Genomic DNA, 15,823 nt, shown 5'->3' with positions numbered 1-15,823 from the left:
TTGCAGTGAGGCCAAGTGATTGTCCTGGGTCTTCAGCTTTCAGAGAGTCTCTGGTTTTAGGGGTGCTACTAGGGCTGGGAGGTGACTCAGGGTGGTGGGGACAGTGCTGACAAGTGGAACAAAGGCAGGGCTGACATGTCCGCTCCCACTGTCACCAAACAATGCAGACCTGACTAAGGAAGGCTGCCTGGCAAGGTTACCTCACGCCTTTCCATGTTGATTTCTTAGCCTGCATTTTCTCTGCAAAATCTCTATTCACAATTGTTTGGGATGCTTTCACTCATGGTTCTATGGTTAAGCCTGTTTCGATTGTTTATTTTAACCTAGATTTCACTCGTCGGAGAAGTTTTATTTGTTAGAGATGGGTGGAGGCTAGATTTTTTCAGTGAGCTCTATCCACGTTCTTGATGGCCCTGCAGAATTTACAGACCCTTGCAAACACTTCCGGGTGGTGACTGAGATTGTTCCAAACTCTCAAGACGGAGGTTGTAGGAGAGCCAAGCCTCCCTGAGCAGTATAATCCAGTAGAAATATAATGCCAGCCACATGTGTCATTTTATACTTTCTGGTAGTCACATTAAACAAAGGAAAAAAACCCAGGCAAAATTAATTTTAATTATAGATTCTATTTAACCCAACACAGCAGTCATATTATCATCTTAGCATGTAACCAATATAGAAATGATGAGTGAGATATTGTACATTATTTTTTTGTATTGTTTTTTAATTCCAGTGTATATTTTACACTTTTAACATATCTCATTGCAGACTGGCCACATTGCAGGTGCACACATGGCTAGGGGTGCCCATGTTGGTTGGAGTTGTTCTAGAACTACACTCAAAGTGTGGTCTTGACCGGCAGGCAGCATAGGCAGCCCCAGGGAGCTTGGTAGAGATGCAGAATCTTGGGTCTCACCCCAGGCCTGCTAAGTCAGAGTCTGCATTTTACCATATCCTGAGGACTGCATTCCCCACGATGCACACTCAAGTTTGGAAACACTGGTTTTAAAGACTTACAGGTGGTCAGATCAGAAGTCCGCATGGTGTGACTCCACATCACCTATGTTTCTTTTTTTTTTTTTTTTAAAGATTTTATTTATTTATTTGACACAGAGAGAGACAGCGCGAGAGGAAACACAAGCAGGGGGAGTGGGAGAGGGAGAAGCAGGCTTCCCACGGAGCAGGGAGCCCGATGCGGGGCTCGATCCCAGGACCCTGGGATCATGACCTGAGCCAAAGGCAGACACTTAATGACTGAGCCACCCAGGCGCCCCTATGTTTCTTTGTTAAACATGAGCAATTACCGATATGAACAGTTTATTTTGGAGGTGGGGACTTCCTCCTTCTTTGTTCTGGAATCATTGATCCTGTTCTTTTGGAAGTGCCATGGATCAATCCTTACCTGGACCAATTTCATTGGTCGACCCCTGGCTCGATCCTTACCTGGACCAATTTCATTCTACCCCATCCAGGGCTTTGCAGGAGGGGCTGTAGCAGGAGGCTGACTACATGCTGTGTCGTCTGTGTGGACTTTGAAGGGAGGGTATTAGTGAGGTGTCTGCCACTAGCTGGATGTGTCTCCATGGTGGAGTATGTGAACCCTCTGGGTATATTTCCCCATCTATACATAGGCACAGTGGTACTTGGGGATTCCTAGTTGGGGTTCAGTTTTACCATGAGGTTCACCTAAGTCATCTGTAATAGTATTGCCCTTTTTTACCACTTTCCCCCCCTTTCTTACTCTTTTAATTAGAATTAAAAAAAAATTTTGAGTAAGCAACACAGTCACGTGTTTTGACATTCCAAGGATAAAAAGCATATATAGTATGCATAGTGAAAAATAAGACCTAGTCTCCAAAGAGGCCATCAGGTCATCAGTGGCACCAGTTTCTTGAGATTCTTCAAGAGATTGTCTATGCACACACCAAGAATTACATCCATATGACCTTTTCCTCGTCTTTTGACATAGCACGGCCACCATGTGTTTTGCCCATTCCATTGAAAAATGTGCCTCAGGCATCGGCCCTATCAATATATAAAGAATTTCCTCATTCCTTTTTTACAGTTACACAATATTCCATTGTATGAATGTACTGCAACTATTTTAACCAGGTTGTTCCCATTTTTTGTCTCTAATCTTCCCAGTTTAACTGGAGATGCAACGAGTGTTTTCACATGCGTGTATGAATTCATATGAAATTTCAAATGGGAAGACATCTCACACGCAACTTATCAGTTTAAAAGATTTTTCTTGTAAGTGCTTGATGCTAATTTTAAATTGTTAGTCTTTATTCTTAACGTTTATATAGAAAGTCTTTTTTTTTTTTAAGATTATTTATTTTAGAGAGAGAGAGCAGGAATAGGAGGGGCAGAGAGAGAGGGAGAGAGACTCTCAAGCAGACCCCATGCTGAGCTCAGAGACTGACATGGGGCTTGCTCCCATGATCCCATGACCCTGAGATCATGACCTGAGCCGAAAGCAAGAGTCAGATGCTTAACCGACTGTGCCATCCAGGTGCCCCTAGAAAGTCTTTCTTAAGAACACTTCGGGGCGCCTGGGCGGCTCAGATGGTTGAGCGTCTGCCTTCGGCTCAGGTCATGATCCCAGGGTCCTGGGATCGAGTCCCGCATAGGGCTTTCTGCTCCTTGGGAGCCTGCTTCTCCCTCTGCCTCTCTCTCTCTCTCTCTCTCTCTCTCTGTCTCTCATGAATAAATAAATAAAATCTTTAAAAAAAAAAGAACACTTCGTATTAGATTAATTGGAATGTCTTTTATGGAACTGAAGACATTTCGTGCTGTAAAATACCTTAGACATCATTAGCTCTAATTCCTTATTGTATGAGGTTCAGGCAGGTTAGGAGACTTACTCAAAGTCACACAGCAATTCCTGTGGGAACAAGCAGAGAATCCACGTTGCTCAATTTCTCTATTCAGTGCTTTTTCTGCTTCTTTGCGCTGCTCATAGGTACGTTAACTTAAAAAAAAGAAAAAAAAACTTTAGCAAAGCGTTTCCCTTAAAAACTTTATTTTGTGATTAAAAAACTAATACATAAATGATTAATATGCACCCAAGAGATAGTTGGAATTCCTTTAGTTATAAATGTCAGACACACACTCCAACTAGCCTAAGGAAAAAAAGAAGGGAAGTTGGTTCATGTAATGTTAGATCTCAGCGTTGCCCTGGTTTCAGGCATAGCTGCATCTAGGGGTTCAAACATTGTAGTGAGGGAGCCTCTTTCCACCTCTCTCTTCCCCTTGTGGGGCAGGCAAGGTGGCCATCTGCAGTCCCAGACTCTGCACTCCTTAGACGCAGCAGAAAGTCCCCTTCAATAGCTGTGGCAGAGAAGTCCTGGGAAGGACTGATTAGCTGGCTTGAGTTTACGTCTGCCCTACCAATCACTGCCACCCAGGGGTTGGGGAGCTCTGATTGAATCATCATCGTCATCATCATAACCAGTGTCTGAACAGCACACTGTCATTTACAAAGCCCTTTACAAAGCATTTTCATTTATAGCATTTCCTTTGGTCCTTACCATAGCCCTGGGAGGTAGAGCAGGAAGGAGGGCATCCAAGTGGAATAAGCCCACGTTATATATTAGGGAAATCTGGCTGCGGACAGCGCCAGGCCACGCAAGCTTTACTGTGCTGTTCACCTATCTGGGAACTGACGGTCTCGTTGTTGGTGAGACTGAGGAAGAATTTGTTTTATGAGTGTCTGGCCCTTTTGTCTACCGACATGTCATGACCTGTGGGCAGTGGGAAAGGGAAGAGCCCCGGGGCTGGGGGTTCGCTGGAGCCAAGTGCCCACCAGCACATCATGTCTCTATCTGCGATCCTTTAAAAGGTTGCCTTGGCCTCTGCCCTCGTGCTTGGGGCAGAGGCTGAGATGGTCTCGGCCCAGCCCCCTGAGATGGGGTGGTCCTGTGGGAGGATGCTCTCTGGGAAAAGTGAGTGCCAGCTTGTTAAGAATGGGCCCTCAGAGGCGTAGCCATGTCCCAACGTGGCAAAAGATCCCAAGTTTGTGGGGCTCTCCCCTCCATGCCAGCATCCAGGCACTGAGAAACAATAAACAGCCAGTCCTGGAATAAATAACTGAGCTCTCTCTCAGGCGAACTTGTTCCCCCGATTTGGGGGATCAGATCTACAGCTACGCCTACTAAAAACAAAACCCCCCAAGCCGTGGGCCAAATGCGTGTCATTTCCATATACCGTTCTGAGTCTGCCCTACGGGGGCCGCACGCTCAGGCTGCCCCTTGCACCAGCGGGCCACCGCAGGCTGTGAATGAAACGGCCGGGGGAGTGCCTGAAAGTCGGTGATAAGGAACCTCAGCCTTGGACCTCGGAGCATCAGGGAGCATCTAGAGAACGCGAAGCTGCACGGATCACTGTCTTCCTAGAGGTGCCGCACGGTTGAAGTTGAATTTTTCACATAAGCCAAAATGTCAGAAAAGGGCCTTCATCCAGGGCCTCAGCTAGCCGGAATGGCAGCTTTGTGCAAGAGTAGAAGACGCCCTCTCTGGCTGCACGTTTGCAAAATGATGTCCCTTCTGCTGGTGAATAGAGCCCAAGCTGGCTCTCAGCCCTCTCTGTCCCCTTGGCAGGTCCCCACCTTCCAGTGGCTCTGCCCACTTCTGAGTGTGACTCAGGCTAGAGTCATGGCGAGAGTCCCTGGAGCATTTGCTATAAATTCCTAGGAGGTGGGGACAGTCAGTTGGGTGAACGAAGGCTGCCTTCCCAGGGCTAGAGGAGCAGCAGAAAGAAACAGGGACGAGGGGAGAGGCGAGGGATCTCCTCTCTCTTTAACACACTGCCGTGGAATTGGGTATAACCTTTTGGGAGGTCGATGCTTAGTACCTATCAGTATTTAAAAGGCACATGACCTTTGACCTAGAAATTCTGCTGCTAGGAATTTATCCTACAGATAAATATATACTCCCAATGTGTAAGGTCATCCATTGTGACATTGTTCGTAACAACAATAACAACAAAGAATGGGAACAACCAGGAGGTCCATTGGTAGGGGACTAGTTAAATATATAGTACATTCATAAAATAGAATACTATTTTGTCTTTTAAAGAAATTAGTGGGAAAAAAACGGAAAGATGTCTAAGATATATTGTTAAGTGGAAAAAGAAAAGCAAATTGCACAACATTATGTATAATCCTTTTTGGGCAAACCTTGCTGAAAATCGATAATCAATTTGTCTAACCTGAGCTGAATCGCTTTAAATTTATGGAAACTAGAAGACTAAGTTTATGTTGAAAGAAAACCAATGAATGAACCAATCAATCCTTGGCACCCCTCCACCACCCAGCGCCTAGGATACCATCCTGTCTTCTCTCTTCCCTCCCAGCCTCCCGCTGCGAGTCTCCTGAGGTCCCCTTGACAAGCTCCAGGAATGTAGTTATGTCTGTGATGCTCAGAGCCTCCCCTGGGCTCCACTGTCAGCACCCTCATTTCTTCAGGGGGAGAGGGAGAGGAGTTCCCCCGATTTGTGAGAGACGGGGGCACTGGCCTGGAACAGAATTGTCTCAAGGCATGAGTTTTCTTCCATGTCAGGCCCCTCTGTGGACAATGAGGAGATGCCACAAGCAATTTATCATGCCAACACCCAGTTTGTACCTCTTGTCTTCCTTTGTGTCCCTGCCTGAAGCCTGCCAGTGATGGGTAGCTTTCCGCAACAGAGGCCGTCAGGTAAGAGTTGTCCTTGACCTCAGGTCTGCAGAGCTCTGTCAGGAAACCAGGTCAAGGCAAGGGGAGGGGGTGTAGATTAAGGAATCTCGAGGGACCTTGGGGAAGGTCTGAGGACAGGGCTGCAGAACCGTCTACGTCTGGTTCAGCCCCTGAAAGGCAGAGAGCTCGTCTGGGCTAAGGACACATCTCAGGGCGGGGAGAGGGGAGGCGGATCATGGCTGCCATTCAGTCATCGTTCAGAGCTGGATCACACACCGGTGGATTACCCCCTGTCTTGCTATCCTCATCCCATCTTCCTCACTGTGACTATGACATCCTGCCTGTGTTTCTTTACTACTCGCTAAAAATAAAAATGTGTCTATGTGTGGGTGGGATGGGGCTGAGAGCTGCGGAGAGCTCTTTGGGACCTGAAAACATTCTGTGTCCCTGGACCTATGTGTTTCTCACGCCTAACATCACCCCTTCAATCTGTCTTGAATAAATATCTTGCAACCTCCTACTTGCGTGGGCGTCTGAAGGACAACACATACAACATTATTTCTCTCCGCTGACTGACAATGGAGTTCAGTGTTCTCTGCTGCTTGCACTTGGCTGCAGAGGCGAATGCAAGGTGTTTCACGGCGCAGCTATCACAATTCATGCAACATGAAGACTGGGGCAGAGGCCTGGTGCCAGAGAGGGGCCTCCCCTGGACCATTTCCCCAAGAATGGAGCTCTGTCCTTGTGAAGGGGGAGCTGAGCTGGCAGGAGAGAAAGGTGGATAGTAAATATCCACCAGAAGGCCCTGAAGCAGGGCAGATGTTGGGCAAAAGCCAGCTGATTAAAAAAGAGGCCTTTAACTTCACTTTGTGTGTGTGTGTGTGTGCGTGTGCGCGCACGTGTGTTTGGATGAAGAGAAGAAAAAGGCTGGGAACAAACTTTTACTTGTGTCTCTTTGGATTAAATGCTTGGATGGTCTGCTTAGATCAATTTAGCAGCTTCCAACCCCAGACCCTTTGGTACCCCTGGTCTAAGGTAGATTTTATCTTCGTTTTAGAGGTTGGGGAACTGTGGCACTGAATTAGGAAGTTAATTTCCCAGGGGAGATCAGCGGTGAGGCCAAGGAGAGAACCCTCAGGGAGAGCGTGTTGGAACTGGTGCCATGTTGCTCCAGGACCCAACACACACGTTCACGGTGGTGTTCTCAGACCAATAGGGCCTTTACAACAGATGTTCTTTCTGCTCCTGGAATGTACCTGAGGCCTTGTAAATCCCTTCTGCTCCAGGATACTTGGGGAGCAACACGGCTCTTTGCCACCCTTGCCAAATTCCAAGGGTGATGGGAGGGAAGGCAGCCAGGAATAATAGGGTTCTGGTTCTTTCTCTAGGGTTTTTTTTTTTTTTTTTCCCTTTGGCAGCCACTCAGTGACTGGGGATGAATGATCAGGATGGTCACCACCCACCACACGTCATTGGGGGAACATAAGCCGAAGGGCAGGACCCCTGAGGAGATGGTAGCCTAGGGTGCCTCAAAGCAGAGGGTGCCCCAGCAGACCAACAAGCAAGTCACGGGGACCCTCCGAAGGGCGCCCCCCACAAGGGGGCGGTCCAGGCAGAGAAGCTTGAGTCCTGCCTGCTTGGGCAGGGGTGGAGAGGCCTGTTTCGCCGGCCTAGGATGCTGTCCCCACCACACTGCACCGGCAGAACCCCACAGATGGGAGCAGGCTGCGGCCAACTTCCCCAGCTTTTGCAAATCCTGCATCTTAATTAGTTCCCTACTGCTTTTGTACATGGCCCACATTTTAATAGTCTCCAGGCTTCTTCCACCATTTGCTCTCTGATGTTCGGCGTGATTTCTCTTCTCCTCCAGACAGTCCCCCTGACTCCTCCAGCACCCTCCCAGTCCGGGAACAACTTAAGGAATGCCGATGTGCCAAGCATGTAGCCCGAGATTGATGAGCCTGTCAGCTGGCTCCCTCTGCCCCTGGCCCTCCCCCTCTCCCGGGTGCTCCTCGCAGGGATGAGCCTGGCGGGGGGTGGGGGGAGCGGTGGGCGAGGTGGGAGGCGAAGGAAAGGACCCGTGGAGCCCCCAGCCAGGTGTGAGCCGGTGGACACCGTGACCTTCTCCCGGCCTGCAGAGGAGTCTGGCTGTGTCCTTCTGAGGGGGAAGGACACTCCGGCTCCCACCCGCATCTGTCAGTGCTTATCTGGCTCTGTGCGGGGGCTGCCTGAGCTTGGTACAGCTGGGAGAATGGATGCCTCCAAGTGCATCAGGGGGAAATGACCAGTCATTTATCTCCTTCCTGCAGTGTCAGAGCCTGCAGCCATCCATCCTGAAGGCTTGAAACAGCGGCTTCTTTGGCTCTTGTTGGCCTCTGGAGCAGGAGAGCCGGGGAGAGGTGGGCAGGCCCCTCCAGCCCCCCGCTTCACGCTGCGACTCTTCATGCTCCCTCTGCCTTCCTGGCAGGCTGGGGGACTGAGGCGGGGCTGTCTCAGCCCTGCTTGCAGCCCGCGGGGCTCCGGGAGCTGGGGCTGGCGGAGGACGCGGGTGGCAGCCGGGAGTGGACAGGGCAGCGTGCCCAGCGGGGGCCGAGTGTCCATGGTCACGTGTGCCTTCCCACCCGGCGGCACCGCGGTTAGAGCATGGGTCATCCGCCGCGCTGCCTGTTCGCTCCTGTCTCTCCCCACTGGGAGGTACAGTGCACACTTTGAGGGCAGGAACCCACCGGTTTCTTCATCTGGCTCCCCAGCACCCAGCACCAGGCTTGGCACGTCGCAGGCAGACGGGAAAGATTTATGAAAGGGATGGAGGAGAGAGAGGTGCCCAGTGTTGGGTCTCAGCCTCGGAGAACATGGGTATCTCTCAGCATGCCCGTTTCACAGATGAGGGAGACCCGAGCTGACTGTGGCAGCTGGCCTGGGCTTCCTGTCCGGTGCCCAGCCTGGCCTGTGGGCCTGTCCCAGGTTGGCCACCTTGCCCCTCTTCGATTTTAGGTCATAGCGGCCTTTGCTGTGCCCTACAGCTGTGCTCTGCAGGAGAAAAGGCACCAAAGGATCCCAAGGCCTGGGTTCAAGTCCAGACTCTTCCACCCGCTGGCTGTGTGATTTGGGGCAGCTACGTAACAACTCTGGCCTTGGCTCTTCGTCCGTGAAAGGCGGACCCTGGCAGCGGCTTTGCTCACATCATAGGGCTGTTCTGAGAGTCCCAACGGAGGGTGGACCTGGAGGGCTTCTACAGAGACGCCGTCTCTGCACTGTGCTGCCGGGTGGGCCGCGGGGGTCTCGGCTAACGCCACGTCTGTCCTCTGCCCAGCGACGTGCCCTTTGCTTGAGGAGCGTGTGCTGTCTGGCCTGGAATGGCACCACATTCTGCCTTTGAGTCTTTTAAAAGCCCCAAGTTTGGAACCTTTTATACCGAGGAGAGAAGACCTGGCACCTGGCTGTGGGATCCACCTCTACCAGACCCACAGCTTGCAAAAGTCACCCCTTGTGTCCCAGAACTCTAGCATCCGTTGTCCAGGGCACAGAGGTCAACTTGGAAGGGTTCCTCCCCACTTTTACTGACACCTATCATCCCATAGCGGGCTAGGCCAGGCCTGTCTGACTGGCTCTTTTCTCCTGCCCATGGCCTAGGCTGCTCCACCTTCTTCTGGAAAGCCCTTCCTCTGTGGACTTGCTCTGGTGTCCATAAGTCTGCCCCTCAGCGCCGGGCACTGACCTCCGTACCCGTCCTCTCTCCTGGTTCACTGTGTGTGGATGCCCCCTGCTCAGGGGTCAGGGGACTGCTCCCTGGATGTATCTGGAAACCAGAGTGCAAGTGCCATGAAGGCAGGGCTCATGTGGATCATGCACAGCCCTGTCCTAAGCCCTGGGCTCATTGGTGGGGCCCCACACATATTCCAGTAACTCCCGACTGCTCTGCGCACTCTGCCTTTCCTCCTTCAGTTATTTTCAGAGTGATCCTCTTAAAATACAGGCAGCATCATGTCACTCTTTGCTCGAAACTTCCAGTGGCTTCTGATCACACAGTGGCAGCCGACCTCCTCTCAGTGGCCTGCATGGCCCTTCAAGGCCCCTGTAACTCTGGATTCGTCTCCTGCTCTCCCCCCAGGCTCACTGTGCTCTAGGCTCACTGTGCCCCGGCTTTGGGTCATTGTACTGATGGCTCCCTGGCCTGGAGCGTCCTTTCCTAGATATCAGCGTGCCCCCTTTCCCCTCCTCAGGTTTCAGACACATTTCAAAGTGTAACCACCCTCCCGCTTCCCCTGATACCCCGCGTCCCCTCCTCTGCTCTGCTTCCCTGCCAAAGCACTGATTATCATCTGTTGTGCTCTAGGTCTCACTCATTTATTTTAGGTATTGTGCCCCCCCGCCCCCCAACTAGAATACAGTTTCTGTGAGGGCAGAACTTCTCCTCTCTTGTTCACAGCTGTGTCCTCAGCACCTAGAAGAGAACCTGGTACATAGTACATGCTCAGTAATGATTTGTCCAATGAATGAATAGGACAAGGAAGGCATTTTCCACGTGGTTCTGCCGTGACTTCCAAATCTGCAGGTGCCTACCCTGGACCTGAAGCAGGGCTGGACTCTGGCCTTCAAGCTAGGTCTCACCCTTGGTCCCCTCTGTCCTCAGCACAGCTCTGGACTCGGCCTCTTTGCTGCCACACTCCCTGGGCTGGTGCCCAGGCTGGGGGAAGCCGGGCCACACTGGTTCCGCTGGTTGAGAGGATCCGAGGGTGAGGAGCTTGCTGGGAAGTGCCACCACTTTGGAGGCAGAAGGGAGGGCGCTCACAACTGAGCATCACGCCTCTTGTGCAGGCACTCTGTGTCCCTTGTCTCAGCCCCACAGCAACCCTGGGAAGTGGGCTTTGATCCCTTACTTTTATAGTTAGGGAGATCAAGGCCCAGTGTGTGGTGTCAGGAACTAGAGTGGAGCTTCCACTCCGGAGAGGCTCCTGCACTTTCTGGTTATCTGTATTCCCTTGAACACAAGGGAGATATCACCCCTCCATGCGCCGCCATCCTTCCCTTCCCGCACCGTCCTGCTAAGCTGCATCCACCTGGTCTGCCAGCCAGCCCAGTGGTGAGCTTCCTTTGGCCGTGTAGGTGTTTTTCTGGGCCTCAGGGGTGGGGTGATGCTTATCTGAGGGGCTCACCCCTGGGTGCTGTGCATGAGGGCCAATCCTTGCATGTTGGCTTGGATGTGAGAGGATAGGCACACCAGGGAGTGGGGGGCAGGGGCCATATGGGGAAACAATCAGCCCTCCCGTTGTGTGGATATCATGGGATTCTAAAACAGGTGGTAACAAGGGCCTGCAGGGTGCAGCCTGGGTGATGGGTCCTCAACGTGAACCTCATCTATTTTGAGCTTTATGAATCACAAAACAGGGAGTCAAATGCAGCCAAGAAAATGGCACCCCTGAGGAATGAGCAGATGGATTTCTGGGCCTGCCACCATCTCAGGAAATCAGGGCTTTGGTCTGTCCCCCACCCCAATCTCTTCCTCCGTGGGGTAAGAGATAACAATATCCATTCCCTATTCTTTCTCCCCATGAGTCTGAGAGTCTGATGGGGATAAATGAATTAATGATTCTTAAGCTCCTTGCTTCTTGGTGTAAGTTGATGTATAAATCCAAGGAAAGAGGATGAGCTTAACTCCTTACAATAATAAGCACTCAGAAGCAAAAACTGCACATTTGTATTTTTAAAGAAAAACTAGAGGCAGGTAAAAAAAAAAAAAATCTGAGCACTCCCGATGTAGCAGGAGGATTGTCTGCCATTGTCTGTGGGGTCTCTCCCTCCCTTTTGCACCGTTGCTCTGTCTCTAGGCCCCTGCGTCACAGAGAGCCCATGATGGATGGATGGATGGATGTGCCTTGTCGGGGTGTTTCACCACTATTTCCCTTGGGGCAGACTGTCTGTTCGCAGAGCACAGCCTCCCGAAAGATGGTATCTCTTGCAAACTCGACAGCTAACAGACAGCTCCTCTCTTTGTATATTTCCCCAAAGAAGAACTGTCTTAATCTGTTTTCTATATGGCATATTTTATTATAATCCATACATGACTTGCAGGTTCCCAGTCCTCCACCCTGAGCCAAAAAACGCATGAGGAGTCAGAGGCTCTGTGAGCCTGTGACATCCAGGCGTTTGCATTTTTAAGTGGCCTGGGATTTAATTACTCACTGTGCTCCCATGTTGCACTTTCGGGCTCAGCTCGCCTGCATCCTGTTAATGAGCTCAGTGGCTCTAACAACCCAGTGGAAGCTTTGCTTTCAGTGTGTTGGGTGGCAGGCTTGGGGCACCTGTGTCAAAAGCCTGTGGCTTTGATTTCCATCAGGGAGGATGCTGCCCTGTCCACAGCCCTAGATCGAAGCGACTGCTCTTCTCTCGCAAATTTTTTTTTTTTTTTGCTTTAATTCATGCATTTCTTTCTTTCCTTCTTCTTCTTCTTCTTCTTCTTTTTTTTAGAAGACTTTCTATGCTTCAATCCTTGTTTGTCTAAGAGGTTTTTTCTTATTTGGAAACCGATTTGCTTCGGTTTGCACAGAAGCTGTCTCTAGTGTGATGGATCGTGCTGGAAGTCACCCAAGGAGTATCTCTGTTCCCAATTAGAAGTGGAGGTAGAGCTCCTTACGGGGGCCCAGGGAGGCGGCTGGCTTGGGTGGCGGCTGCTGCCACTCTGGAGAGAGTAACGATCCGTGGGTTTATATCCTTGTGTATAAAATCAGGCTAATTTAAAGATGAATTATGTGTGGGTTTTGGACCATTTTCTTTTAATGTTAAATGTCTGATGGCTCTTGTCAGGTGATGTGGTCCCCAAATTTGTGCGAGGGTCAGAATGAGAACACTTATAAAGAATGACTAAATCCTATGTCTAGATGGAATGTATTAGAATAAAACAATCAATGAAATCCCTGAGGGCTCAATAGGGAGCATGCCTAGGACGTATGTTGTGCAAGAGCTTGGACCTGTTACCTTGTTTTTCCCTTCACTCTGGGACCTCCTGTGGTCAGGGGCCAGGGAATGTACCCTCAGCTGGTTTGTTGGGAGGGCACTGGTTAGCCTGTCATTCTGACCTTGCAAGCCTTGCCCAGAGGGCTTTGAAACCAGGGTTTGCCAGTGGTCAGCTAGAACGCTGTCCTGGAAGTGTGCTCAGCCGGGTATGAAAAAGGCAACATTAAGAACCATATCCTTCCGTTTTTGGGGAAACAAAATCATAGTACATGTTACTTTTTAAGGGTAGAAACCTGCACTAATATGGTAGCCACTAGCCACATGTGGCTATGGAACACTTGAAATATGGCCTATCTGAACGGAGATGTGCTGTAAGTATAAAAATAAACACCAGATTTTGAAGACTCAATGCAAATCAAAGAATGCAAAATGTCAAATTTTTTTATATTCGTTACATGTTGAAATGATAATGTTTTGGACAGAGTGGGTTAGAAAAAAATATATTAAAATTAATTGCACCTGTTGCTCTTTTTAAAATGTGGCTGCTGGAAAGCTTAAAATTGTGTAAGTGGCTTGCATGATATTTCTATTGGTCAGTGCTGCTGTACCATTAAAATTAGGATTATTCTAACTTTGACACTAATAAATTGTAGCATTTATAGGGCACTTGGACCATCCCAGGCTCTTTACATATACGATCTAATTTTGAATTATAAGTTTTGTAGAGAAAAACCAAAACCCAAACAAAAATTGATACGCTTCATTTTCCACTCCATTTCCATGCTTCCGTGCTGTTTTTTTGTGGATCTTTCATCTTTATGCAGCATATCACCTTGTTTCATTTTCGCATCAACACTGTGAAATATTCTGATCATTCTCACTTAACATGTAAGGGAACAGAGACTCAAAGGTCTAAGGAACTAGCCCATAGTCCTTTAACTAATACATGGCCGGGCTAGAGCTTGACTCCAGGGCCATCTGGAAGCAGCACTTCTATAAGCCCATCAGATATTTTGGTCATTAGACAAGGATAATGCCACGGAGTTTCTCCGTGACCCTGGGAAAGGCTCCTTATTGTGCTGTGCTATACTTTCCTCCCTGAGGAATTGTACTCTAGATGCTACTGGAAGTCCCTTCTGGCTTTTTGCATGTAGAGAGACCATCTCACTGTTCCCAATTTGGTTCTTTTGTCTCTCTTGGGGCTTCTACTGTGCCCATCTGGTAAATGACCAGAGGACCAAGAGAGTAGACTGAATTATGGGAAAACAGGATGGAGGAATATTTACCAGGGGAGGAAGAAGGAGTAGTTGTAGGAGGAGGAAGTTCACAGTGGTTTGAAAGTTCCGTGTGGGGTCAATACTGTTGCAGAAGGGGTGAACACCACATGGGGATGTTCATATACAGCAGAGCCCAGAACCATGACACAGACCTGCCCTAAGCCTCAGCAGAGAGCTGTCTTTTATCTTGAAATATGACAATTGTGAAGAGAGTATAGGGATGCAACAGAAATGCACAAAGGTTTGGAAAAGGACTTTTTAAGGAAGAACCAAAGAGAGACAAAGCAATGTCTGTACAAACTAGAGAGTATGTGAATGGGTTGTGGGGACAGATTGGGGTAAGGCTGGGCTTTGCCCCCAAACAGCTGTGTGATATTAAACAAGTTCTGCACCTCCCTAAGCTGCAGCATCCTCATCTGTGAAATGGGACAATAACTGTGCTCGCCTCTTGGGTGGTAGTGGGGATTAAGCAACACACAGCAATAACAGCCACCGCATTTTGAACGTTTTGTGTGTGCCGAGCACTCTGCATGTACACAAACATATCAGTGCCCATTGGGGCTGAGCCTGGGCCTGCAAACTGCTAGTAAGGATGCATCAAGTGGGGCCTCATCCTGATCTTAATGGCATCTAAGAAAGAGATCACTGGGCTGCATTCTTGTTCTGCTGTGTGGCTTTCTGTGAAGTTACTGAACTTCTCTGAGCCTCAGGTTCCTCATTTATAAAATGACATGATTAGAGCAGATGATCTGTAAGGCTTTTTTCAGCTCTAAAATGCTGTGCGATTCTGGAAATAGGATTTATTTAGTGTTGGGAGGCTAAGGGGAATACTAAGATACGAACTTCAAATATATATGTATATGATTATTGTAAGTTTAAAGGATGGTGACCAGCTGTTCTCTTTTGACTGAGGACAGGACATGAGGCAGCATGCTTTAATTGTTTTATATTAGATGTTTGCAAGCTTTTTTTTGACTTGGGAGAAAGAGTAATATGTCATCAGAGCAGGCTCTGGAGTTGCACGCTCTGAATGCATTAAAGCAGACAGTGGACTGTTTTCCTGACACTCAACTTCAATGCAACTTCATCACATAGTCCTTCCCTGACCCCCTGATCTAAAGCAAACCCCCCACTGTATTCTCCCTTCACATTGCACTCTGTTTTCCTCCGTCACCCTTATGGCAATTTGTCATTACGTATTAATTTTTTATGCAGGTTTAATGTTTGTCTCTTTAGATTGTAAACCACCTGCGGCCAGGCCTGTCTTTATCTGGTACACCTCCTGGGTGCCTAGTTGCAACACAGTGGTTCTTTGTAAACATTTGTTGAATGAATAGGTGTGTGGATGAGTTTCAGGGGTGGTTTATTTGGTGGTAATGTTTCTTTTCTTTTCTTTTTTCTTTTCTTTTTTTTTAAAGATTTTATTTATTTATTTGACACAGAGAGAGATAGCGAGAGCAGGAACACAAGCAGGGGAGAGGGAGAGGGAGAAGCAGGCTTCCCACCGAGCAGGGAGCCCGATGCGGGACTCGATCCCGGGACTCCAGGATCATGACCTGAGCCGAAGGCAGACGCTTAACGACTGAGCCACCCAGGCACCCCGGTGGTAATGTTTCTTGATGGAGATGGATCCTCTGCTTGCCAAAGACCTTGTTGTCTCTCAGGGGACTTCAGATACAGTTTCTCCTTCCCACCATCTTCTTCTGGGGGCTGGTCACTTGTAGGTGTGGATTTCTTCAGTTTTAATGAGATACCCTGGTGCCTCTTCTTTGTGGACTGGCCAGCCTGCATCTGGTTCTGAGGAGACGGAAAGGGTTGGTAGAGTTCCACTTGAGTTAGAATGAAGCCCAGCAGAGCAAGGCTTGATTGTGCTGGTTTTTTCCATTTCTCCCCTGTCCCCCCCACCCCCCACCCCAT

The 15,823-nt window shown here is 49.2% G+C and overlaps 1 protein-coding gene across 5 annotated transcripts in view; it reads left to right on the top strand.

The window, feature by feature from the left end:
* DPF3 (double PHD fingers 3) overlaps window positions 1–15,823 on the top strand; it is a 254,185-nt gene that overhangs the window by 124,449 nt on the left and 113,913 nt on the right. The window lies entirely within an intron of this gene.

The sequence above is a fragment of the Mirounga angustirostris genome, unplaced genomic scaffold, assembly GCF_029215605.1.
Source record: "Mirounga angustirostris isolate CCGP_5_RB_7025 unplaced genomic scaffold, mMirAng1.0.hap1 SCAF_9, whole genome shotgun sequence".
NCBI classification, from domain to species: domain Eukaryota; kingdom Metazoa; phylum Chordata; class Mammalia; order Carnivora; family Phocidae; genus Mirounga; species Mirounga angustirostris.
Note: the sequence above shows the minus strand (reverse complement) of the source record. Positions and strands in the feature narration are given on the sequence as shown.